The sequence below is a fragment of the Eptesicus fuscus genome, chromosome 10, assembly GCF_027574615.1.
Source record: "Eptesicus fuscus isolate TK198812 chromosome 10, DD_ASM_mEF_20220401, whole genome shotgun sequence".
In the NCBI taxonomy this organism is placed as follows: Eukaryota; Metazoa; Chordata; class Mammalia; order Chiroptera; family Vespertilionidae; genus Eptesicus; species Eptesicus fuscus.
Genome location: NC_072482.1, coordinates 9580079 through 9605392, shown reverse-complemented (window position 1 = coordinate 9605392; position 25314 = coordinate 9580079). Strand labels below are relative to the sequence as shown.

The 25314-nt window shown below is 47.4% G+C and overlaps 1 protein-coding gene across 1 annotated transcript in view; it reads left to right on the top strand.

The window, feature by feature from the left end:
* KIF6 (kinesin family member 6) overlaps positions 1-25314 on the top strand; it is a 389490-nt gene that overhangs the window by 161294 nt on the left and 202882 nt on the right. The window lies entirely within an intron of this gene.

Genomic DNA, 25314 nt, shown 5'->3' with positions numbered 1-25314 from the left:
AGAGATTGAAATATTCTATGTCTTTATTTTAGCAGAGGTTATAAAACTGTACACATTCACCAAGGTTCATACTAATACACATCTTTCTGGGTTAATTGAACATTTTCCTATCTGTAAATTTAACCTGGACTAACCCGACTTTTAAAAAGTTAGGAAAATCTGTATGATAAAAGATAACATAAAATTAAAAGACCAGTAATTATACAAACCAAAGACAAATAAAACTGTTCAGTGAGGAACTTTCATTTTGCTGTAGTTAATTTAACAGCAACGTATCTTGGACTACCAGCCCCTCAGTGCACACAAACATACCTTTTTACAATTAGTTACTACGTGCCCGAGTTGAGCACTTCCTGTTTCTTGCTCTGCTGCCAACCCTACATACCAGCCTGCACCTGTGCCCACCCTCCCCTTCCTTCCTGTCACATGGAGAGAGTTCCCGTCTCCTGTCCAGAGCCGACTTACCACCTGTATTCTCAATCCCGGTCCCTCCACCATCTCAGGACCCTCAGCTATCCTCCCCCCTCTTTATCTTCAACTTCTCCCTCTTTACTGGACTCTTCTTATTAGTATTTGAATGGGCTCAAGTTTTTCCCATATTTAAAAGCAAAATACTCCCCCATAACCCAACATCCCCCTCTACCTACTGCTCACTTTCATCTCCTTTAAGCTGAACTGGGCGGAGAAGTTGGTTTCACTCACAATCCCCATCCCCTTCCCCGACTCACTCCTCAACACCGTCCAATCTTATATGCTTCTAAGATCTGGCTTTTTGCCCCTCACACTGAAGCGCTGTTAAGGTCAGTGATGACCTTGGTGTTGATAATTTAACGGGCTTATTTCAGTCCTCATCTTTCGTGAGCTTTCAGCAGCATGCAGCTTTATTAATGACCCCCGTTCACTGAAACGTTCTCCTCTCTTCTTTCCCTTCCATCTCCTGCTGCTCCTGGCTCCCTGGCTCGGGTCCTCCTCTGTGCCGGCATCTCTCAGGCTCGGTGCTAGGGCCACCTCTTCTTCTTTCACTTCGTGCTCTTTCCTGGAGGATCTCATTCACACCCTCCCTGCAGGCGCCATCCAAATACTGATGACACACGCTGATTTTCAGCCCATATTTGTTCTCTGAATGCCGTGCTCCCTGATCACCTTGCCCACCTTACAGCTGGCGCTGACTCAGCCTGCCCCCAACTGACTTCTTCTCCAGACTTGGTCTTTGCCACAGAACGTGTCCACGCCTCTACGAGCCCTACAGTTGCCCAACCTAGAAACTCTGAGTGACCTCTGTTTCTATCCTTTCCATCGGGCCCTAAATCCAATCCCTGTGGGAGTTCTGTTGACTGTCCTCACACCACGTTCCGAATCGGACAACTTCCCCACACCTCCGCTGCTGCTACCCTTGCCCAGACTCGGCCATCTTTCCCATTCCTAACATGGTGTCATAACAGGTCTCCCCAATCTGCTTTGCCCCTCCACCCCCCGAGTCATTTCCTGTGCAGCCAGAGTATTCCTTTTTAAAGGTGTAATTCTTATCATTTCACTCTCTTATTAAAACTCTTCAGTGACTTCTGACTAACACCAGCATCCTCAAGATGGCCTGTGAGTGTCTGCCCTGCCCGATCGGATCCTTTTCTGAGTTTTCAGCCTCATTTCACATTTCCCCCCTTCCCTCTTTTCCTTCAACAAAGCTGACTGGCCAGTTCCTTCAGTGTCCCACCCTCTCTCTCATCCTGGGGCCTTTGAACATGCAATTGCTCTGACTTCTGAGTGGGTGACTTGTGAGTGCACACACGTGCACGTGCACACACATGCACACACACCTTGTTTTGTTTGTTCTTCAAACCTCAGTTTAAATTGTTCTCCGACCCGCAAACTTAACTAAATCATGACTACACTACACATTTTTACCTTTTCTGTACTTTTCTTCAGAGCCCTTACCTTGGGGATTGTTTGACTGTTGTCTGTGCCCCCATCACAAGGCTCGTGAGGGCAGGAGCCGTGTCTGCTTTAAGTGAATGTGCAAGCACCATTTTGTGTCATTTTGTGGCACATAACCAAAGAATAGCAGCGAATATTAATACAGCAAAGATTATGCATGTTACATTAAAACCCCAGAGGGAATGACTTGAAGGGATTTGACCGGCTCATGAGCATGTAATCACACAATTTATTATACTGGCTATTGAAATCCATCCAAGCAGGCAGGTGTTCCCTTAAGCAATTGATGCCCCAGATTGGTGTCCATTTTACTAGATGGGAAGTGGTTCCTGCAGCCACTTTTGCACCGGCCATGGCAGCCTCTACTCCTGCTCTTTAGGGTCCTTAGGCCCCTGTTCTACCCCCTGCTCCTCCTGGGAGTAACACCCGCCTTCCAGGCTGAACCAGGCGGGACAGCTGGGCTGTGCCAGACTTGACCTTCAGGTCCTGAGACCATTTACAGATCCGAGGACAGGCCTTCACTTTCCATCCTCCGGGCTCTGCTCTCTATTTGGACTTATTTTGGAAATTGTTATCTGATGGCATTTCTTTTTTTAAAATCCTTTATAACATTAAATAATTTAAGACTAAATGTAGTTCCAATATAAGACCAAACACATTGTGTTTTCAAACTCACAAACACGAAATTTGTTTCAAAAGGACATAGATCTATACTAATGAACGTTTCCTTGACATCCAAACTTTTAAGGCTTCATTTTCTACCAAATCTCACTTTGGAATAAAAACTAATGTATAGCTTTATTCATTCTTTTTAATGAAAACCACTGATTGAAGACTGAGAATACCACGTCAGGCACTGTGTGAGGAACCGGGGGCTCGGAGACAAAGCCGAGGCTCCGGCAGGAGGCTGGCATTGGAGAGAGGGCGGATGGCCAGACACGATGCTTCTTGACGGCACCAGCTGCCCTCATAGACCCTGGTGCTCAATATGGGGGTGGGGGTTTGCAAAGGGCAAGGGAACAGTGGGGAAGACTTGACAGAGGGAGCAACGTAAAGAAAACCATCAGGGCTTTCATCCTTTTCAAGTTAGCATTTCCATCATATGGAACTTACAGCTCAATTTCTTATTAGTCTAGTCTAATAAAAGTTTAATTCAGTCCAGTTTCTCAATATGTTTGACCTGGAATAGAACCACAAAACAAATTTCAACTGCAGGTATAGTGGCTCTCTTGAACCTAAAATTTGATAACTTCTTCCCAAAAGGATGGGACAGAATAATGAAAACCAACACCATCCCATGTAACCTGAAATAGACACTAACTATAATTATAAGTCTTGTAATGTGACACTCAGACTATTTAAGAAATGAAATGAAGACAACAAGCAAATACATAAGTACCCTACAATATTTGAGTGAATGTCATCTAGTGAGAATTAGATACCAAACCAGTCATTTAGGGAGAGTTTCTTTTTTCTTTTTTAATTCTTTACTGTTTAACCTTTTGCACTCGGATGTCGAGTGTGACTCGACACGGTTAGCATCGGTAGCAGCTCGAGAAAAAAGCAAGCGAGTGCAAAGGGTTAAAGTATTACATATGTCTCCTTTTTCCCCCATTGACCTCTCCACGGCCACCGCCCCCCCCTCCTCCGACACATACCGTTACCCCCTAGTGTCTGAGTCCATTGGTTATGCTTATATGCATGCATACACGTCCTTTGGTTGATCTCTTACCACCCCACTCCCCTGCCTTCCCTCTGAAGTTTAACAGTCTGTTCGATGCTTCTCTGTCTCTGGCTCTATTTTTGTTCATCAGTTTATGGTGTTCATTATATTCCACAAATGAGTGAGGTCATGTGATACTTATCTTTCTCAGATTGGCTTATTTCGATTAGCACAATGCTCTCCAGTTCCATCCATGCTGTTGCAAATGGTAAGAGTACTTTCTTTTTACAGCAGCGTAGTATTCCATTGTGTAGCTATACCACCACTTTCTAATCCACTCATCTGCTGATGGGCACTTAGGCTGTTTTCAAATCTTAGCTATTGTAATTGTGCTGCTATGAACATAGGGGTGCATATATCCTTTCTGATTGGTGTTTCTGATTTCTTGGAATATATTCCTAGAAGTGCGATTATTGGCTCAAATGGGAGTTCCATTTTTAGTTTTTTGAGGAAACTCCGTACTGTTTTCCACAGTGGCTGCACCAGTCTGCATTCCCACCAGCAGTGCATGAGGGTTCCTTTTTCTCTACATCCTCGCCAGCAATTGTCGTTTGTCAATTTGTTGATGATAGCCTTTCTGACAGGTGTGAGATGGTACCTCACTGTCATTTTGATTTGCATCTCTCAGATGATTAGTGACTTTGAGCATGTCTTCATATGTCTCTTGGCCTTCTGTATGTCCACTTTTGAAAAGTGTGTATTTAAGTCCTTTGCCCATTTTTTGATTGGGATGTTTATCTTCCTTTTGTTAAAATGTATGAGTTCCCTATAAATTTTGGAGATTAGGTCCTTAGTGAATATAACATTGACAAATATGTTCTCCCATGCAGTGGGCTTTCTTGTTGTTTAGTTGATGGTTTCTTTTGCTGTGCAGAAGCTTTTTATTTTGATGTAGTCCCATTTGTTTATTTTCTCCTTAGTTTCCATTGCCCTACGAGCTTTACCAGTAAAGATATTGCTATGACATATGCCTGATATTTTGCTGCCTATGGATTCTTCTAAGATTTTTATGGCTTCCTGTCTTATGTTTAAATCCTTTATTCATTTTGAGTTTATTTTTGTGTATGGTGTAAGTTGGTGGTCTAGTTTCATTTTTTGCATGTATCTTTCCAATTTCCCCAACACCATTTATTGAAGAGACTGTCTTGACTCCATTGTATACTCTTGCCTCCTTTGTCAAATAGTAATTGAGCCTAATGGCTTGAGTCAATTTCTGGGTGCTCTGTTTTGTTCCATTGGTCTATATGTCTGCCTTTGTGCCAGTACCAGGCAGTTTTGAAAACAGTGGCTTTGTAATACAGCTTGATCTCTGGTATTGTGATCCCTCCTACTTTGTTCTTCTTTCTCAAGATTGCTGCAGCTATTCAGGGTCTTTTCTTATTCCAGATGAATTTTTGGAGAGTTTGTTCTATGACTTTGAAATATGCCATTGGTAATTTAATGGGGATTGCATTAAATCTATAGATTGCTTTGGGTAATATGGACATTTTAATGATGTTGATTCTACCAATTCATGAACATAGTATATTCTTCCATTTGTTTATGTCTTCCTCTATCTCTTTTTTCAATGTCCTGTAGCTTTTGAGTACAGGTTTTTTTACCTCCTTAGTTAAGTTTATTCGTAGGTATCTTAATTTTTTTTTGGTGCAATGGTAAATGGAATTGTTTTTTTTGTTTGTTTGTTTATTTGTTTCTCTTTTGTGAGTTCATTATTGATGTATAAAAAAGTTATAGTTTTCTAGGTGTTAATTTTATATTCTGCTATATTGCCAAATTTATTTATTAAATCTAGTAGTTTTTTATTGAGTCTTTAGGGTTTTCTATGTATAGTATCATGTCATCTGTTAATAATGACAGTTTTACTTCTTCTTTTACAATTTGGATGCCTTTTATTTCTTCTTCTTGTCTGATTGCTATGGCTAGCCCTTCCAGTACTATGTTGAACAGGAGTAGTGAGCGTGGGCATCCCTGTCTTGTTCCTGTTCTTAGGGGAAATGGTTTTAGTTTTTGCCCATTGAGTATAATGTTGGCTGTAGATTTGTCATATAAGGCTTTTATTATATTGAGGTATGATCCCTCTATTTCCACTTTGCTGAGAATTTCTATCAAGAAAGGGTGTTGGGTTTTGTCAAATGCTTATTCTGCATCAATTAAATGATTATGTGATTTTTGTCTCTCAGTTTGTTTATGTGACGTATCACGTTTATTGATTTGCGGATATTGTACCAGCCTTGCATCCCTGGAATAAATCCCACTTGGTCATGGTATATTATCTTTCTGATGTAATGCTGGATTTGATTTGCTAGGATTTTGTTGAGGATTTTAGCATCTATATTCATCAGAGATATTGGCCTATAATCCTCTTTCTTTGTAGTGTATTTATCTGGTTTTGGGATTAGGGTAATGCTGGCTTCATAGAATGAGCTTGGAAGTGTTGCTTCTTCTTGAGTTTTTTGGAATAGTCTGAGGAGGATAGGTTTTAGTTCTTTGAATGTTTGGTAAAACTCCCCTGTCAAGCCATCTGGCCCAGGGCTTTTGTTTGCTGGAAGTTTTTTGATTACTGCATCAATTTCCTCCATAGTTATCAGCCTATTCAGATTTTTTTATTCTTCCTGATTGAGTTTTGGAAGGTCATAATTTTCTAGAAGTATGTTCATTTTTTCTAGTTCATTGGAATAGAGTTGTTCATAATATTTTTTTCAATATTTTGTATTTCTGTGGGTTCTGTTGTTATTTCGCCTCTTTCATTTCTGATTTTGTTTATTTGGGTCCTCTCTCTTTGCTTCTTAGTGAGCCTGGCAAGAGATTCATCAATCTTGTTTATCTTTTCAAAGAACCAGCTCTTGGTTTCATTGATCTTTTGTATTTTTTTATTTTTTTTTTTTGTCTCTATGTCATTTATTTTTGCTCTGATCTTTATTATTTCCTTCCTTCTGCTCACTCTGGGCTTTTCTTTCTAATTCTTTAAGTTGTAGAATTAGATAATTTATTACCAGTTTTTCTTGGTTTTTGAGGTAGGCCTATAATGACATGAACTTCCCTCTCAGGACTGCTTTCACCTTGATCCATAGATTTTGGATTGTTGTTTTCATTGTCATTTGTTTCCAGGATGTTTTTCATTTCTTCTTTGATCTCTTTGGTAACCCAAGCATCCTATATAATAAAAGCCTAACATGCTAAGTGTTTGATGTTTTGGTCATCCGTTCAATCAAAGCGAAATATGCTAATGATATGCTAAGGCCACTCAACCGCTTGCTATGACAGGCACTGACCACCAGGGGGCAGACAGTCAACCAGTCGACCAGTCACTATGATGTGCACTGACCACCAGGGGGCAGATGATCCAAAAGGTAGGTTAGCTTGCTGCTGGGGTCAAGCCAATCAGGACTGAGCAAGACAGGTCGAACATGCCCTGGAGTCCTCCCACAGTCCCTCCCTGGATGGCCAACCTTCCATGTCCCTCCCTGGCCCCAGTTGTGCACTGGTGGGGTCCCTTGGCCTGGCCTGCACCCTCTCACAATCCAGGACCCTCAGGGGATGTCGGAGAACTGGTGTTGGCCCCATCCCACTAAATGCAGGAGCTGCCCCCTGGTGGTCAGTGCGCTCTCACAGGGGGAGCACCGCTCAGCCAGAAGCCAGGCTCATGGCTGGTGAGCTCAGTGGCAGTGGTGGGAGACTCTCCCGCCTCCACGTCATTGCTAAGGATGTCTGACTGACAGCTTAGGCCTGCTTCCTGCAGGGAGCGGGCCTAAGCTGACAGTCAAACATCCCCCAAGGGTTCTCGAACTGTGAGAGGGCACAGGCCGGGCTGAGGGACACCCCCCCCCCTGAGTGCACGAATTTCATGCACTGGGCCTCTAGTTGTTTAATAACATACTATTTAATCTTCAAGTGTTTGAAATTTTTTATTGTTTTTATTGTAGTTTATTTCTAATACTAGAGGCCCAGTGCATGACATTCATGCACTAGGGGGTTCCCTCAGCCCGGCCTGTGCCCTCTCACAGTCCAGGACCTCTTGGGGGATGTCTGCCTGAGGGGTCCTTAACGCTGCTGCAGAGGCAGGAGAGGCTCCCACCACTGCCGCTGCACTCACCAGCCATGAGCCTGGCTTCTGAGTGGCACTCCCCCTGTGGGGGCACACTGACCACCAGGGGACAGCTCCTACATTGAGTGTCTTCCCTCTGGTGGTCAGTGCGCATCATAGCGACCGGTCGTTCTGCTGTTCAGTCCATTTGCATATTAAGGTTTTATTATATAGGATTATGCCATTGTGATTTGAGAAATGTTTGGTATGATTTCAACATTCTTGAATTCGAAGACACTTTACCTGTGTCCCAATATGTGGTCTATCTTTGAAAATGTCCCATGTGCCCTTGAGAAGAATGTGTATTCTGTAGCTTTGGTGTGAAATGTTCTGAAGATGTCAATTAAATCCATCTGATCTAGTGAGTCATTTAGGATTGCTATTTCTTTGCTGAATTTTTGTCTAGAGGATTTATCCAGTGATGTCAATGGGGTATTAAAGTCCCCTACTATGATTGTATTGCTATTGATAGCTCCCTTTATATCTTCCAGAAGTTTTTTTATGTATTTAGGTGCTCCTACATTGGGTGCATATATGTTTACCAGAGTTATATCCTCTTGTTGTATTGATCCCTTTAGTGTTATGAAGTGGCCTTTCTTATTTGTTTTTATGACCTTCACTTTGAGGTTTATTTTGTCAGATATAAGAATTGCTACCCCAGCTTTTTTTTTTTCATTTCCATTTGCCTGAAAAATATTTTTCCATCCCTTCACTTTCAGTCTGTGTGAGTCCCTTGTTCTGATGTGGGTTTCCTGTAGACAGCATATATGGGACATATTTTATTATCTATTCAGCTATTCTATGTCTTTTGATTGGAGCATTTAGTCAACTTATGTTTAAAGTTATTATTGATAGGTACTTTTTTGTAGCCATTTTTATTCTTTATGCTTTATTCTTTATTCCTTCTTCCCTTTCTATTTCTTTTTTTTTTACAACAGTCCCTTTAGCATTTCTTGTATTGCTGACTTGGTAGTGATAAACTCCCTTAGCCTTTTTTTGTCTGCAAAGCTCCAGATTTCCTCTTCAATTTTGAATGATAGCCTTGCTGGATATTCTTGGATTCAGTCCCTTGCTTTGCATCACCTTGTATACTTCATTCCATTCCCTTCTGGCCTGATGTGTTTCTATTGAGAAATAATTTGAAAATCTAATGGGAGATCCTTTGTAGGTAATTATCTGTTGCACTTTTGCAGCCTTTAGGATTCTCTCTTTGTCTTTAACATTTGTCATTGTAATTATGACATATCTTGGTGTGGGTCTTTTGGGGTTCATCTTGTTTGGGACTCTCTGTGCTTGTGTGACTTTTTCTTCTCCAAATCAGGGAAATTTTCTGTCATTATTTCTTCAAATAAGTTTTCTAATTCTTGCTCCTCTTCTTGTTCTTCTGATACCCCTATTATATATATGTTACTTCGTTTCATGTTGTCCTAACTCTCCCTTAGGCTCTCCTTTTGCTTTCTATTTTTTTTCTCCAATTGCTGTTCAGATAGGGTGTGTTTTTCTGCTCTGTCTTCTAACTCACTGATTTGGTCCTCCACTTCCTCTAGTCTACTGTTGAAATCTTCCCATGTGTTTTTTATTGTAGCTGTATCATTTTTTTATTTCCTCTTGATTCTTACATAAGTTGTTGATTTTGGAAAACCAAGATGGCGGCATAGGTTAAACACCTAACCTGCAGCCGGGCACAACAATTTCAAAAATACAACTAGAGGTCAGAACGGACATCGTCCAGAACCACAGGAGAGCTGGCGGACTGAAATGACCACAGCTGGGGGGAAGGAGAAGGCCACGGGGACAGTCGGGGAAGCCGTAAAAGCCTGAGGTATGGAGAAACGGGCGGAGACACGAGCACACGCGCCTGCGGGGAGGATGGAACCGGAGAGGAGGGGGCGGCTGATGACCTGGCCAGAGTTCACTGGCAGGAAGGAGATAAAGGCTCCGGAGTGCGCTGAGCACCGGCTCCGATTGCACTGAACCCCATTCCGGGCGAAACCCTGGGAAACTCACTCACTTTCGCAACTCCGCTGCCCCCGCAGGCTGCCCGGCCCGGGACGCTGGGGACGCCGCCGCAGCGGCGGCGCCCGGAGCCCGGCGGCCTCCCAGCACCCGTCCCCGCCGCGCAGCCCCCGCGCGCCTGGTGCCGCGGGCCGCGCGCCCAGCACACCGGACGGAGGCCCGGGCGCCCTCTCCGTGCACCTCCCGGCGGCGCTAGACTTCAGTAGAGTTGACTGAATTCAAGGGATTAAGAAGTATAAATTGGGGGGACGCCGCGGTGGCGACGTCCGGAACACGGCGATGGCAGTGCCTGGAGCTCGGCGGCCGCCCAGCGCCCATCCCAGCCGCGCGGCCCTCGCGCGCCTGGTTTCCCGGGACGCGCGCACCGCGCACCGGACGGAGGCCCGGGCGCCCTTTCCGTGCACCTCCCGGCGGCGCTAGACTTCAGTAAAGTTGACTGAAATGAAGGGATTAAGAAGTACAAATTGAGAAGTTTGAAAAAGATGGCGGCGGAGGTTAAAGGCTGTTCCGTTGCCTCGCACCCAGCGAAATCGGAGGGGATGAGGTGTGGAGGTGCGTGGGTCTGGCTGGTGGCGGGGGAAAGGGGCTTTTGTTCCAAACCTAAGGGAGATTAGCTCTCCATCATCCTGAAACCCATCTTCTGGCGAACCCCGGGAAACCCAGATGCCTGCGGGGAGAGGCGGGACTCTTGCAGAGGTGCGCCCAGCAATCAGTGTTTGCTGCGCTGGAGTGCGGAACGAGGGGACTTAGATACATGGAAGGCAGAAGGACCAGACTCACAGCCATCGAGGCTCGCCGCACCATGGCCTGTTGGCGCCCTGAGACCCCGCCCCGCCCTGGGACCCGCCCCGCACGTCTTGAAGACCTGCCCCGCAAGTCTTGCAGGCACACCTGCGCCCCAAGCAACGGCTTATGCATGTGGGTGGACTGCCCTCTGGCAGCGGACCAGATGATCTGCTGTTCTAGTCGGACTGCTCCAGGGCAACTCAGACAGGAGGAAGAAACTACAGTTTTTGCTGTAATCCTTGCTGAGTGCCTAAGGCAGTAGCTGATCTACACCCCATTGGAGACCCAGAAACGAGGGCATCTAGTGGTCTGTGGGAGATGACACCAGATTTCAACCACGTGCATAAGGGACACATTCAACGGGAATATTCAGTGAGCGCCAAAGCTTTGCTGCACCAAGACCCGGCCCATAAACGTGTCTCCTGCACAGCAACTCTTCCTTTATAGACAAAGAGAGCCCCCCCAGTGACACCAACAACAATCAAGACTTAACTATACAAAGGAGGACCAAGATGGAGGCATAGGGCGGAAGCCTGATTGTTGCCTACCACAACAACTTTGAGACTACGACAAGAGAGCAGAGCAGACACCATCCAAGACCACCATAGGGCTGGCTGAGTAGATGCTCTACAACTAGAATAAAAGAGGGGGATGTGGGATGATGCTGATGCCGGTGACCCAAAGACCACACTTTAAGAACTACAGCTCAGGCGACACAAAAGAACTATGGCTCAGGCGATACAACAGCGGCCTGGAACGTGCTCGGCGCAGTTCCCCCGGCGGTCTCCGGCTGAGGGGATGGCTCCACTGGCAGCCAAGCACAGACAGACGAGCCCCTATGAGACATGGGGTGGGAGACTCCGCGCTTGCTGACCTCTGAGTCCGTCAAGAATCTCAACGCCCCGGAAGCGGCCAGGTGCGCATGCTCGGCGACAGGCCACCGATGCAGACCCAAGGGCCGACACAGTGGCGCCAGACTGGCCCACCGCCATGCACCGGGTGCACCGGAGCTTCGCCGAGCCGCCGCCCGACGAGTTCTGCAGCAGCCATACTGGAGCTCCGGAAGGATGGCCAGGGGAATTGCTGAGGGGGGATTGACCGGCAGGAATTGGGATCGGGAAGACGGGGCCCCGCTGAGACCCGGGTGCGGGCGGGGTTGCGCGCCTCTGGGCTCGGGTGTGGTCACACGCCTCTGGGTATAAGTGAGGCCTCACGTCCCTGGGTCTAGGTGAGGCCACATGCCCCTGGGTCCAGGTGAGGCCAGACTCCGGGTCCGGGTGAGGCCAAGTGCCCCTGGACCCGGATGACGCTGGATCCCGTGCCCGGGTGAGGCCAAGCGCCCCTGGGTCTGGGAGAGCCCACACACCCCTGCGTCCAGGCGAGACCATGTGTCCCTGGATCCGGGTGAGGCCTCGTGCACCTAGGCCTGGGTGAGCCCAAGTGGCCCTGGGTCTGGGAGAGGCCAAGCGTCCCTGGATCCGGGTGAGACCATGTGTCCCTGGATCCGGGTGAGGCCTCGGGCACCTAGGCCCGGGTGAAGCCACGTGCCCCTGGGTCTGGGAGAGGCCGAGCGTCCCAGGGTCCGGGCGAGACCATGCGTCCCTGGATCCGGATGAGGCCTCGTGCACCTAGGCCCGGGTGAGCCCAAGTGGCCCTGGGTCTGGGAGAGGCCAAGCGTCCCTGGGTCCGGGTGAGACCATGTGTCCCTGGATCCGGGTGAGGCCTTGGGCACCTAGGCCCGGGTGAGCCCAAGTAGCCCTGGGTCTGGGAGAGGCCAAGCGTCCCTGGGTCCGGGTGATACCATGTGTCCCTGGATCCGGGTGAGGCCTCGTGCATCTAGGTCCGGGTGAGCCCAAGTGGCCCTGGGTCTGGGAGAGGCCAAGCGTCCCTGGGTCCGGGTGAGACCATGCGTCCCTGGATCCGGATGAGGCCTCGTGCACCTAGGCCCGGGTGAGCCCAAGTGGCCCTGGGTCGGGGAGAGGCCAAGCGTCCCTGGGTCCGGGTGAGACCATGTGTCCCAGGATCTGGGTGAGGCCTCGTGCACCTAGGCCCGGGTGAGCCCAAGTGGCCCTGGGTCGGGGAGAGGCCAAGTGTCCCTGGGTCCGGGTGAGACCATGTGTCCCTGGATCCGGGTGAGGCCTCGTGCACCTAGGCCCGGGTGAGCCCAAGTGGCCCTGGGTCTGGGAGAGGCCAAGATCCCTGGGTCCGGGTGAGACCATGTGTCCCAGGATCCGGGTGAGGCCTCGTGCACCTAGGCCCGGGTGAGCCCAAGTGGCCCTGGGTCTGGGAGAGGCCAAGCATCCCTGGGTCAGGGTGAGACCATGTGTCCCTGGATCCGGGTGAGGCCTCGTGCACCTAGGCCCGGGTGAGCCCAAGTGGCCCTGGGTCTGGGAGAGGCCAAGCGTCCCTGGGTCCGGGTGAGACCATGTGTCCCTGGATCCGGGTGAGGCCTCGTGCACCTAGGCCCGGGTGAGCCCAAGTGGCCCTGGGTCTGGGAGAGGCCAAGCGTCCCTGGGTCCGGGTGAGACCATGTGTCCCTGGATCCGGGTGAGGCCTCGTGCACCTAGGCCCGGGTGAGCCCAAGAGGCCCTGGGTCTGGGAGAGGCCAAGCGTCCCTGGGTCCGGGTGAGACCATGTGTCCCTGGATCCGGGTGAGGCCTCGTGCACCTAAGCCCGGGTGAGCCCAAGTGGCCCTGGGTCTGGGAGAGGCCAAGCGTCCCTGGGTCCGGGTGAGACCATGTGTCCCAGGATCCGGGTGAGGCCTCGTGCACCTAGGCCCGGGTGAGCCCAAGTGGCCCTGGGTCTGGGAGAGGCCAAGCGTCCCTGGGTCCGGGTGAGACCATGTGTCCCTGGATCCGGGTGAGGCCTCGTGCACCTAGGCCCGGGTGAGCCCAAGTGGCCCTGGGTCGGGGAGAGGCCAAGCGTCCCTGGGTCCGGGTGAGACCATGTGTCCCTGGATCCGGGTGAGGCCTCGTGCACCTAGGCCCGGGTGAGCCCAAGTGGCCCTGGGTCGGGGAGAGGCCAAGCGTCCCTGGGTCCGGGTGAGACCATGTGTCCCAGGATCCGGGTGAGGCCTCGTGCACCTAGGCCCGGGTGAGCCCAAGTGGCCCTGGGTCGGGGAGAGGCCAAGCGTCCCTGGGTCCGGGTGAGACCATGTGTCCCTGGATCCGGGTGAGGCCTCGTGCACCTAGGCCCGGGTGAGCCCAAGTGGCCCTGGGTCTGGGAGAGGCCAAGCATCCCTGTGTCCGGGTGAGACCATGTGTCCCAGGATCCGGGTGAGGCCTCGTGCACCTAGGCCCGGGTGAGCCCAAGTGGCCCTGGGTCTGGGAGAGGCCAAGCATCCCTGGGTCAGGGTGAGACCATGTGTCCCTGGATCCGGGTGAGGCCTCGTGCACCTAGGCCCGGGTGAGCCCAAGTGGCCCTGGGTCTGGGAGAGGCCAAGCGTCCCTGTGTCCGGGTGAGACCATGTGTCCCTGGATCCGGGTGAGACCTCGTGCACCTAGGCCCGGGTGAGCCCAAGTGGCCCTGGGTCTGGGAGAGGCCAAGCGTCCCTGGGTCCGGGTGAGACCATGCGTCCCTGGATCCGGGTGAGGCCTCGTGCACCTAGGCCCGGGTGAGCCCAAGAGGCCCTGGGTCTGGGAGAGGCCAAGCGTCCCTGGGTCCGGGTGAGACCATGTGTCCCTGGATCCGGGTGAGGCCTCGTGCACCTAGGCCCGGGTGAGCCCAAGTGGCCCTGGGTCTGGGAGAGGCCAAGCATCCCTGGGTCCGGGTGAGACCATGTGTCCCTGGATCCGGGTGAGGCCTCGTGCACCTAGGCCCGGGTGAGCCCACGTGGCCCTGGGTCTGGGAGAGGCCAAGCGTCCCTGGGTCCGGGTGAGACCATGCGTCCCTGGATCCGGATGAGGCCTCGTGCACCTAGGCCCGGGTGAGCCCAAGTGGCCCTGGGTCGGGGAGAGGCCAAGCGTCCCTGGGTCCGGGTGAGACCATGTGTCCCTGGATCCGGGTGAGGCCTCGTGCACCTAGGCCGGGGTGAGCCCAAGTGGCCCTGGGTCTGGGAGAGGCCAAGCGTCCCTGGGTCCGGGTGAGACCATGTGTCCCTGGATCCGGGTGAGGCCTCGTGCACCTAGGCCCGGGTGAGCCCAAGTGGCCCTGGGTCTGGGAGAGGCCAAGCGTCCCTGGGTCCGGGTGAGACCATGTGTCCCAGGATCCGGGTGAGGCCTCGTGCACCTAGGCCCGGGTGAGCCCAAGTGGCCCTGGGTCTGGGAGAGGCCAAGCGTCCCTGGGTCCGGGTGAGACCATGCGTCCCTGGATCCGGATGAGGCCTCGTGCACCTAGGCCCGGGTGAGCCCAAGTGGCCCTGGGTCTGGGAGTGGCCAAACGTTCCTGGGTCTGGGTGAGACCATGTGTCCCTGGATCCGGGTGAGGCCTTGTGCAACTAAGCCCGGGTGAGGCCACGTGCCCCTGGGTCTGGGAGAGGCCAAGCGTCCCTGGGTACGGGTGAAGCCAGATCCTGGGTCCGGGTGAGGCCGTGCGCCCCTGGATCCATCCGGGTGAGGCTGGGTCCCAGGCCCGGGTGAGACCACGCGCCCCTTGGGTATGGGTGAGGCCACGTTCCCCTTAGTCCGGGTGACGCCGTGCCCCTGGGTTCGGCCGAGACCAAACCAGAGGGAGTCGGACCTCCATTACCACCATTTGTCCACCATCCAGAGCTGAGGGGTCAGTGCTGACATGTACACATAAGGAACTACTGGACATCGAAATTGGGTCTCAAAAGAACTGTTGGTCCAGGGGGAAGCTCGCTACAGATTGATTCATTTGCCTGTCAGCATAAATATTATTGCTCGTCTCACATTCAGTTCTTATTAGTATATATCTAGTGACATTTGATCTCATTCATCTAGAGGAAATGATGAACAACATAGACTGAGGAACAAGAACAGAACCAGAATCAAGGAGGCATCGATCGGACTATCGGGCCTCAGAGGGAGGATAGGGGAGGGTAGGGGGAGGGTGGGGGGAGGGGGAGAGTTCAACCAAAGGACCTGTATGCATGCATATAAGCCTATCCAACGGTTAAGTTCAACAGGGGATTGGGGCATGCGTGGGGAGAGGGGTGGGATGGGAATGGGGGGATGAGGACAAATATGTGACACCTTAACCAATAAAGAAATTTAAAAAAAAAAAAAAAGTTGTTGATTTTCTCATCCATCCAGTTTATGAACTGTATGACTATTACTCTAAATTCTTTTTCTGACATATTGCATGCCTTCATTTCATTTAGTTCCTTTTCTGGCAATTCCTCCTTTTCTTTCCTTGGATGGTTGTTTCTTTGTCTACCCTTTTTTGCCATCTCTTTCTGGCCCTGGTCACCCTGCTTGGGGTTTGAGATGTTGAAGACCCTATCAGGGCAATGATCCAGAAATAGCCCAGAGAGTTGGTCTGTCTTGAGTCTCACACCTTTTTTTGTCTCTGCTCTGAGTTGTATCCCCTTCTCCAGCTAAGAGAGTTTATCACTACCAAACCAGTAATGCAAGACATGCTAAAGAGACTATTATAAAAAGAAGAAATAGAAAGGGAAGAAGGAACATAGGCATAAAGGATAAAAATGGCTACCAAAAAGTACCTATCAATAATAACATAAGTGGTCTACATGCTCCAATCAAAATACATAGAGTAGCTGAATGGATAAGAAAACATGACCCATGGTCCCTCAGTTGTCTGCTTCAGATGCTCAGGGTGGTTGGAGCACATGTACAGTTCCTCTGATGTGCAACTCCCTGTGAGGATCCAGAGCCCTCTGACATGCAGTTTGCTGTGTGGTCCCTGTACCTGTAGCAGGGTAGCACCCTAAGTCCCTCTGGCAGTGCACTGTGGTGCAGTCCTATGGCACCAGCTAGTTCCAGGTCACCCCAGCAGTGCTTTCCTATGGCCCAGAGTGAGGCGTGTGCTGGGTTGCTCCAAGTAGCCCCTGCAGGACTGTTCTAGGAACCAGGAAGAAGCATGTGAGGTTTGCTCTGGGTTGCTCAGTCCCTGCTTTCTTGTAGCCCCGAGTGAGAGGCATGCTGGGTTGCTCCAGATTGCCCCTCCTCAGTATGGAGTGGGGGATGGTTGTCCTGGGTCACTCAGTTCATATCCCCTGTCACCCAGAGTGAGGTGGGCATTGGGTTGCTCCAGGTGGCCCCAGCAGGACTGTCCTGGGGGCCCAGGGGCTGGGGTGGGATATGCATAGGTTGGTCTGGGTGGCACAGTCAGAGCTCCCCTGTGGCTTGCTCTGGATTGCTCCAGGTTGCCCCATCAGCAGGTTCGGGTGCTGAGGGTGGAGCAGGTTCCGGGTGGCTTGGGGTCAGGCTAGCAGCACAGTTCTGGGGTCTGGAATGGGGGTGGGGCACAGGGTTCCCCCTGGTTTACACTCACTGAAAGATCTTGGAGCCAGATCCTAGGATGCTAGGTCCCAGTGGGCTGGTGAGGAGCTCTGGTGCAGAGCTCACTCTGGTAGTGCCTATTCCCTGCAGATGTCTGTGGGAGACTGCCAGGGCATGGTGGTGGTTCCACGTGGGTTATGTTTGGCAAGTGGCATTCTCTAGGCATCCTCAGCCTGTCCTTATTGAAAATTGTCTCCTCAGCTGTGTCTAATTTGTTAAATCAGGGTGGATATTGTCCAATTTAGTTGCTTTTCTGGCCTGGCCCTAGGAGGAGGTGCACAACATTGCTGCCTATTGGACCACCATTTTTGGGATCTGAAGAGTTTCTTATTAGTACTTAATTTTGGATCAATAATGCTTTATCCTTTTCATATTCAGCTTATTGTCACTTGCCTTCAAAGTGATTTTATTTGTCAAACCACTATTAGAAATATGTTTCAAAACGATGCCTTATGCTATAAAAGCCCCATGACATGACAAGCTCTCCTGATGGTCCTCAGGGAGTATTGCCCACTGTGGAGTCAGAGAGGGGCACATTTCAGGAGACCAGAATGAAAGAGAGAGAGAGAGAGAGAGAATATGAAAGGGTGGTATCCATGCAGGAGTCTGAACAAACTCTTGAAAATTGAAATGTTAGTGAACTCTGTCCTACACCAGATTGCTCATTAGAAAATGATAAATCTCAAGAACATTGGGCCTAATTCCTTGTGATTATGGAAGAAATTGTCCCAAAGACAATCATATTGACTATCTCATCACTATCCAGAACCTCTTCCCATGACCTACAAGGGTCCTGCATAGCTTTGCCTCTGGCAACCTCAGGGACCTCATTCCTTCCCATGCTTCCCTTTCATCACCCTGGTCTCCTCACCATGCCTCCCCTGAAACATCCTTCATTACTCAGATGTCGCATAACAGGAAGACCTTCCCAGGCCACCTTACCCAAATATACCTCCCCACATTACTCTTTATGCCCTTTATTTTGAGCTCATAGCAGCAGCATCACCCAATGTTTGTATATTGTCCATCTCTTTCTACTTCATGAGGAAGCTTCATAAGAACTGGAAATCTGTGTTGTTTTCCATTATGTTCCTGTCACCTAGGAAAGTACCTGGCTCATTTTAGACCCTCATTGAATGAATTAGTGGGGCCTCAGTCTGGTTTCCTTCATGAACCACTCGTTTTTCATCTTTAGGAATTGACTCAGATCTGCACCAGGGTGACTGGTATCAACAAGAGTCCTCAGAAGCAGCCTCTGCTGATGGAAAGCACTTTCTAACACCTAGTTCACTGTGTGCTGGTCTGCTATCCACTGTGTGCTGGGTCTTATGGATTTCATCTTATGAGTGAGAATAGCTGGGGAATTACCTGAAATTATTCAGTATTGTGCCCACACTGTTTTCTGAACTCTTCCCAGAGTCACTGAGATAAGTCAGAGAAAATTTGAATGGACATGAATTCTAATCTTGACTCTCCTGGTCTAAGGAGATGCATTTTCTTTAAATGGTCATTCTACCTCAATCTTGTAATCTTAGCTGTATGTCCAGGGGCAAAAGACACCAAATCTGTGTCTCAGCTGCTCACTGCTGTGTGATAATAATGATCATACCCACTCACAGTGCTGTTATTAAGATGGGTAAAGTAATTCCTGCTATGCACTAAACACAACTATTATTAGTTCCCTATGGTGCCTTGATACAATTTTTATTGCTGCTGAGGAATCTACTCACTTATATCAATATTTTGTCAAGCTTCTCTACTAGAACAAAGGAGTCAGGAAAATTTTAATGTCTCTTTTTGGAATATACATACAATAACACATTCATGCACTAAGAATATTGAAAGGAAAAACCATGAAAATGTTATTGGAATGATAAATGGGTTGTCTTGTTGTTTTTAATTTTATTGTTTTTGTTTGGTTTTTTGATCTAGCTGTATTTTCTAAAATTTCTACAGAAAATTAAAGGTTATTTCTAAATGAAAGACAACCAACTGAATGGGAGAACATATTCACCAAAGATACATCTGATAAGGAGTTAATATTCAAAATTTATAAAGAACTTATAAAACTCAACACCAAAAAAAATCCAATTTTAAAATGGGCAAATGCCCTAGCTGGTTTGGCTCAGTGGATAGAGCGTAGGCCCACAGACTGAAGGGTCCCAGGTTCAAATCCGGTCAAGGGCATGTACCTAGTTGCAGGCTCCATCCCTAGTCCTGGTCAGAGCATGTGAGGGAGGCAACCAATCAATGTGTCTCTCTCACATCCCTGTCTCTCTCTCTATCTCTGTTTCCACTTCCCTTCCACTCTCTCTAAAAATCAATGGAAATATATCCTTGGTGAGGATTTTAAAAAAATGAGCAAAGAACCTGAATAGACACTTCTCCAAAGAGGACATACAGATAGCAAAAAGACATATGAAAAAATATTCAACATCACTAATCATCAGAGAAATGCAAATTAAAACCACAATGAGCTATCACCTCATACCTGTCAGAAAATTAAAAATGGAACTGCCCAGATATTTCACTTCTGGTAATATATTCTAAGAATCCCAAAACACCAATTAGAAAGAATATATATGGCTACTATGTTTATTGCAGCATTACTTATAGTAGCCAATATTTGGAAGCAGCCGAAGTGCCCATCAGTAGGTGAGTGGATAAAAAAGCTGTGGTACATTTACACAATGGAATATTACTCAGCTGCAAAAAAATAAAAATTAAAAAAAAAGAACTCTGACCTTTTACAACAGCATGAATAGACCTGGAAAGAGTTATGCTAAGTGAAATAAGCCAGTCAGAGAAAGGCAAATACCATATGATTTCACTTATATGTGGAATCTAACAAACAAATCAAACTAACGGACAAAATAAAAACAGTCATAGATACAGAGAATAGACTCAAGCTGTCAGAGGAGATGGGGCTTATGGGGCTGGGTGAAAAAGTGAAGGAAGTAAGCAAGGTAAAAAAACAAACAAACCCATAGACATAGATAATAGCATGGTGATTACCAGAGAGGAAAAGGGTTGGGGGAGGTCGAAGACAGGAAATGGAGGATAAATGGTGATGGAGGAGGCATAACTTGGGGTGATGAACACACAATACAATATACAAATGATGTACTATAGAATTGCACACCTGAAACCTATATAATTTTATTAACCAATGTCTCCCCCAATAAATTCAATAAAACTTTTTAAATGTTTACTTCTAAATTAATTAATGTCACTTGCTGATTTCACACCTCCAAGTGGCAGAATAAAATTGTTTCACTTAATTAAGAACAGCAGAAAAAATGCCCTCCTTTGTTAAGTCTGCTTTTACACTAAATTTCACAGCTGAATTAAAAACAAATGTTCTCTCTTCATATAGCAAGTAATTGCAACACATATGGTGGGTTTTGAGTTCTAAATTGATCTGCCTCTGGACTTTTAACTTTCAAGTATTTTTATCGTTAATATTTGGGTTTGTTTTTTTTTGTATATTCGGGCTATAATATTGTGCACTTTAATCATTCACTTCAGAGTGGAGTTTTTCTTACACAGTTGATATAAGACTGTATATCTAAATGGATAAGTAAAACAAAAAATATAAATTTTCATAATGGAATTTTCATAAAATGCTTCCAAATTAGAGTTGCTATCATCTTACCATCCACTTCCTAACCGTAACAGAGCTCCACATACTCCCTAAGTGAGAACAATGTGCTGAGGACTCCAAGGCATTTGGAAATTTAAAGATAAAGAGAACTTATGCATAAACTTTATAATTTTATTTAAAATAAAATTACAAATTTAAACAAAATCTTTGTAAATATATTCAAGTTATTTTATATGACACACTACACTGAGTGGCCAGATTATTATGATCTCTGTACGCATAATAATCTGGCCACTCAGTGTACTTGTGTATAAGGGAAAGCTTGCAAATCTTGATATGTCAAGGGACCAGGAGATAGTGGCCCCCAGCCTCTGGCTAGTAAGTCCTCTGCTTCTTTCTAACTACCCACAATGCAGTTTTTATACATGAAAAACCTTATTTTAAAATCCCAACTCTATGGTCAGTCTACACTGAGTGGCCAGATTATTATGCATTCAGAGATCATAATAATCTGGCCACTCAGTGTATACCTAAGCATATGAGTAACATGTCCTCATTGTAAAAACTCTAAGAAACACAGACATAAAGAAGAAAGCAATATGCATATGCGCATGCCCACGTCTGTGTGAATGAGAAAGATGCCAGGAGCAGAAGGCAGAGACTTTCTGCCTGAGTGATGTTGATGAGGCTTCATTGCCTCCATGGCTTCCCAAAGGACTTAGGAATGGTGTATCCACCACGGAGTCATGGGCCTCGAGCTCCTGCTCTCCCCTCCGCCCGTTCTCCGGGACTCCTGCCAGTTGGACTCCTCTGCCTCTCTCCAGGGAAGTTTGATGTGAACATTCTATTTTAATACCTTAATACTTCAGGTACTTTCCAGTTGTTTTTATTCTGAACTCGCCATTTTTTCTTTCAAAGGCTGGACATGTCAGAGATGCCTTCTGTTTCCCATTTGCTGAATTGAGCATTTCAACATCTGTAAACAGTGTGCTAAAAATACACAAACATTAAATTGTTCCTGAATATCCTGAAGTCTTATAAATGGGCAAGATGAATTGAGTTGAAAAATTTGTGTTAATACTGAGAAGGACTTTGTTTGATTACTTGGTTGTGGGAAGTTTTGATGGGGGTAACTTTTTGAATGACCTTAGGACCTAGCCTTTGGGGATGTCTTCTAATTGATCTCATTTGCTTACAAATCTGTGGGCTAAAGAGAGTTCAGAGGAAACAGTGTGTCTTAGCTTAGTCCCCGAGGCTTGGGAGAAGAGGTGTTGGGATTTCTCCTTCTGTTCCATCCCTTGGCCTTGCTGTGCCGAACTCTGGGCCTTTTTATAACCACTTCTCAGTCTGTGACAGAAGCATGGCGCAGGCTTAGAAAGAACTATGTGAGGACGAGTGACATCTGCTTTTGAAAAAAAAATTAAAGATTGAGACAAAATGGACAATAAAAACCAGGAGGGTAAAGGACCTAATGAAAGGAAGATCAGTTAATTAGCCAAATAACTGTCTTTTTAGATCAAACTTTTTTAAAAATAAAATGCAAAAAAGTGACCCGCTCCAAGAAGCATCCACACATAATATCAAAGCAAACTTCAGGGCTCTCAGAAATGTCAGCAAGTACCATGGATACCCCCTGTGACACTTAGGAAAAGATCTGAGACTTGAGAGAAAATTCAAAGCTTTTTGTTACAGTAGAGAATCCCAGTGCAGGACATCCTAGAGCCGATAACGTTCATGTCCCAAAAGGGAACCAGGACCATTTGCGTCATTCGTTGGGCTATGAGATGGTAATTATCTTTGTAGTCAGCTAAACATTGGGGGAAATTCTACTGCTTTTTAATTTATAACTATCAAAAAATGATAGTTCCACAGACCATCCCCCCCCCTTTTTTTTTGGCAAAACATAATGGAGAATTAGCTCCAAATATTATGTAAATTCAAGTTCACAGTATACACTCAACTCTGCCAAAGGCCCACCAGAATAAAACGTAAGATGCCCCATGCGGGTACCCCGTTTCCTCCTCCCACTGACCCTAGCCTGCACTTCCGGAGCCCTCTCGCCCAGCATCACTTGGAGGAGCTCTGCTTTCCTGCCTGCCTTGGCATCCTTCCAGGCAAGGCCCGCACCCCCCAAGGTGACCCTGCCCCAACTGGCCTCCAAACAGCCCGTCCCCCTTCAAGCCACCTGCCTCTAAGGAGCAGTGATGACTTGAGACGGGTATTTTATACTCGGGGTCTCAGTGTTCATTCTCACTCCTGTCCTCCCGGCCCAGCTTCTCTAGTGGTTTTCTTATTCACTGAGCATACCTATGACGATTTTTGCCACAGCCTCAAACATGTGTCATCATTAATGCCATGGTAGCTACTGCCTGACATGTAATTTCTTACTTTTGCTGGAGAAATCAGATTTCTCCTTGTTCACCAGCCCACCTCCCACCGTGCGTGCTTCTCACCGGCTTTCCTCGGTGGCCTTTCCGGATCCGCCGGCGGCAGGGCTGGCGGGGCACAGGGCCGATAGCGGCCTTTTAGTCCATCTGAATCCCTAATTGAAATGTGCAGCCACATGCACCTCTCCTTCCTACCAGTACATCTCCCCTTGCTTGCTCCCTGGTAGCTGTAACTTTTCCTACAAGTTTGGAGGAAGAAAGCAACCGTTAAGAAACAAAAGCTGCTAATTATCAAAGACATGCAAATTAAAATGCGACGTAATTTTTCCCAGTCTTGTTGGTGAGAATGAGAAGGGTGATAGCCTGCGTTGGTGATCTCTCACACCACAGGCAGAGGAGACATGCCCGGGAGGGGGCAATGGGCAGGGAAGCATGTCCTGAGGTCTGAGCAAATTCCACGGGTAATTTTTATCTTGTTCCCCTTGCTGGACAGCTTTGAAAAGCATTTGTACAAACTTCTTAAATGGCTATGCTTTTTGGTTCAGGAATTTAACTTGTACAAATGTGTCCTTAAGGACACACAGATATATATATGAAGATATTTATCATGCCATTTATCACAAAGAGTTGGGTTATGATACATTTCCTTGGTGGAATATAATGCAGCAGATGTCAATGTCAGTGAAACTTATACAGAGAGACATTGACCTGGGAACACTTCCAAACTATATATTTTGTTACCTTTATAACAAAAGTGCACTTATATGTATGCACATACGCACATATATGCATATATGCTTACAAACAAGTCTGGAAGGATAAACATTAAAGTTTCACAGTGTTATCTTGGGGTTCTAGGATTGGAGTAAATTTTTATTCTGTATTTTACTCATGTATAATGCAAAAAGTTTATGATCAGACCAAGTAAAGATGTTTAAAAATATGTTAAAGATACAATATGTTAACTCATCACATTTTCCATAAGTTATAATCACATCACTCAGCAAACATGTAGTAATAGTTATGATAAAAATAAATACCATTTATTGAGCATTTGCCAATAGGCATTGCATTACGTTTTTTATATACATAGTCTAATAAAAATTCCACAATCACTTCATGAGGCAAATAACATTCAGCTAGCGTGATGAGATGCAGGGTCAGAATTTGAACTGTGTGTTGTCCGTCTCCAGAGCTACTCCTTCTGGCCCTTGAGCCACAAAGATGTCGGGTTTCCAGTGATGACGTAAGCCTGAGTCCTGCTTTGAAGAAGTCTGCAGGGGAAAATGGGAGCAGTATTCAAGATTGAATAGCAGTATTCAAGAAAAGCAGTATTCTTGACTTTTCTGCCTTGTTCATTATCAGAAACTAAGATCTACCTGGAATTCTGGCTTTTCTTCACTGTTGTTCACTCACTCTGACAATGTCATAGAGAACTGGTCTTTGGAATGTCTGAGAAGAGACAAGGACCGGGCTTATGGGGAAATGTATCCCCCTTTCCCTCCTAAGGGATTGGCTTCTGCATAAGACAGAGAACAGGCCGTAAAGCAAACATCCGCCCGCTGCCGTTGGCTCATTGGGTGTGTTCGGAGTATACTAACCAGGGCTTGTTTTCCTATGAGACAGTTTATGTAGAAGTAGCCACAGCTGATAAAACTCAAGAGTTCATGCCAATAATGAAATTCCTCATAGTTCAAGTAATCACGGGGCCACTAACCTATGGGGTGGTTACCAAGAAACACAGGACAGGTCCTAATTATTCTTATTAGCCACCATTTGGGTCAAATAACTAACTTTTCCAAAGTTCACCCCTTCATTCTTCATTGTTATCAGCCAAAGAGGAAGAGCGGAAATGTATGGGATTTTTTGTCTGTTTCAGTCAGTATTGCTGATTTCTCAGAAACGTGCTCACATGGCCTCCGTTGACTGTTCGCACTGGAAGCTCAGATGGCTGGGATCACCCATGCCGGCCTCGTAAACACAGGACATTACCTGCTCTTCGGGGACTCTCTGGTGACCCTGTCCTGCCCAGGGCTTCCCCGGCACCTGTCCAGGTACCAGCAGAGCCTTCCTCCTCGGCTGAGCTGAGCTCTGACCCACTGAGCACGTGTTTCCTGGCTGAGCTAGGGAAGCGAATGCTGCATGGTGTTTGCTTCTAAAAGGTTGGGGTTTGCTATTGATGTTCTAGTCTTCTCAGCATCCTTTTCTGGAAAAGCACTTGATGGCTTGAACTCCCTTTCCTGAATATTCCTTGCAGATAGCAATAGGTTTGCACTAACGTACTGTGGAGGGCGAGGTGTAGCGGTGGACCCTCCCCTAGGATTCCTTCTGCTTCTGGCTTAGGTACGGTTTCTTCCCTG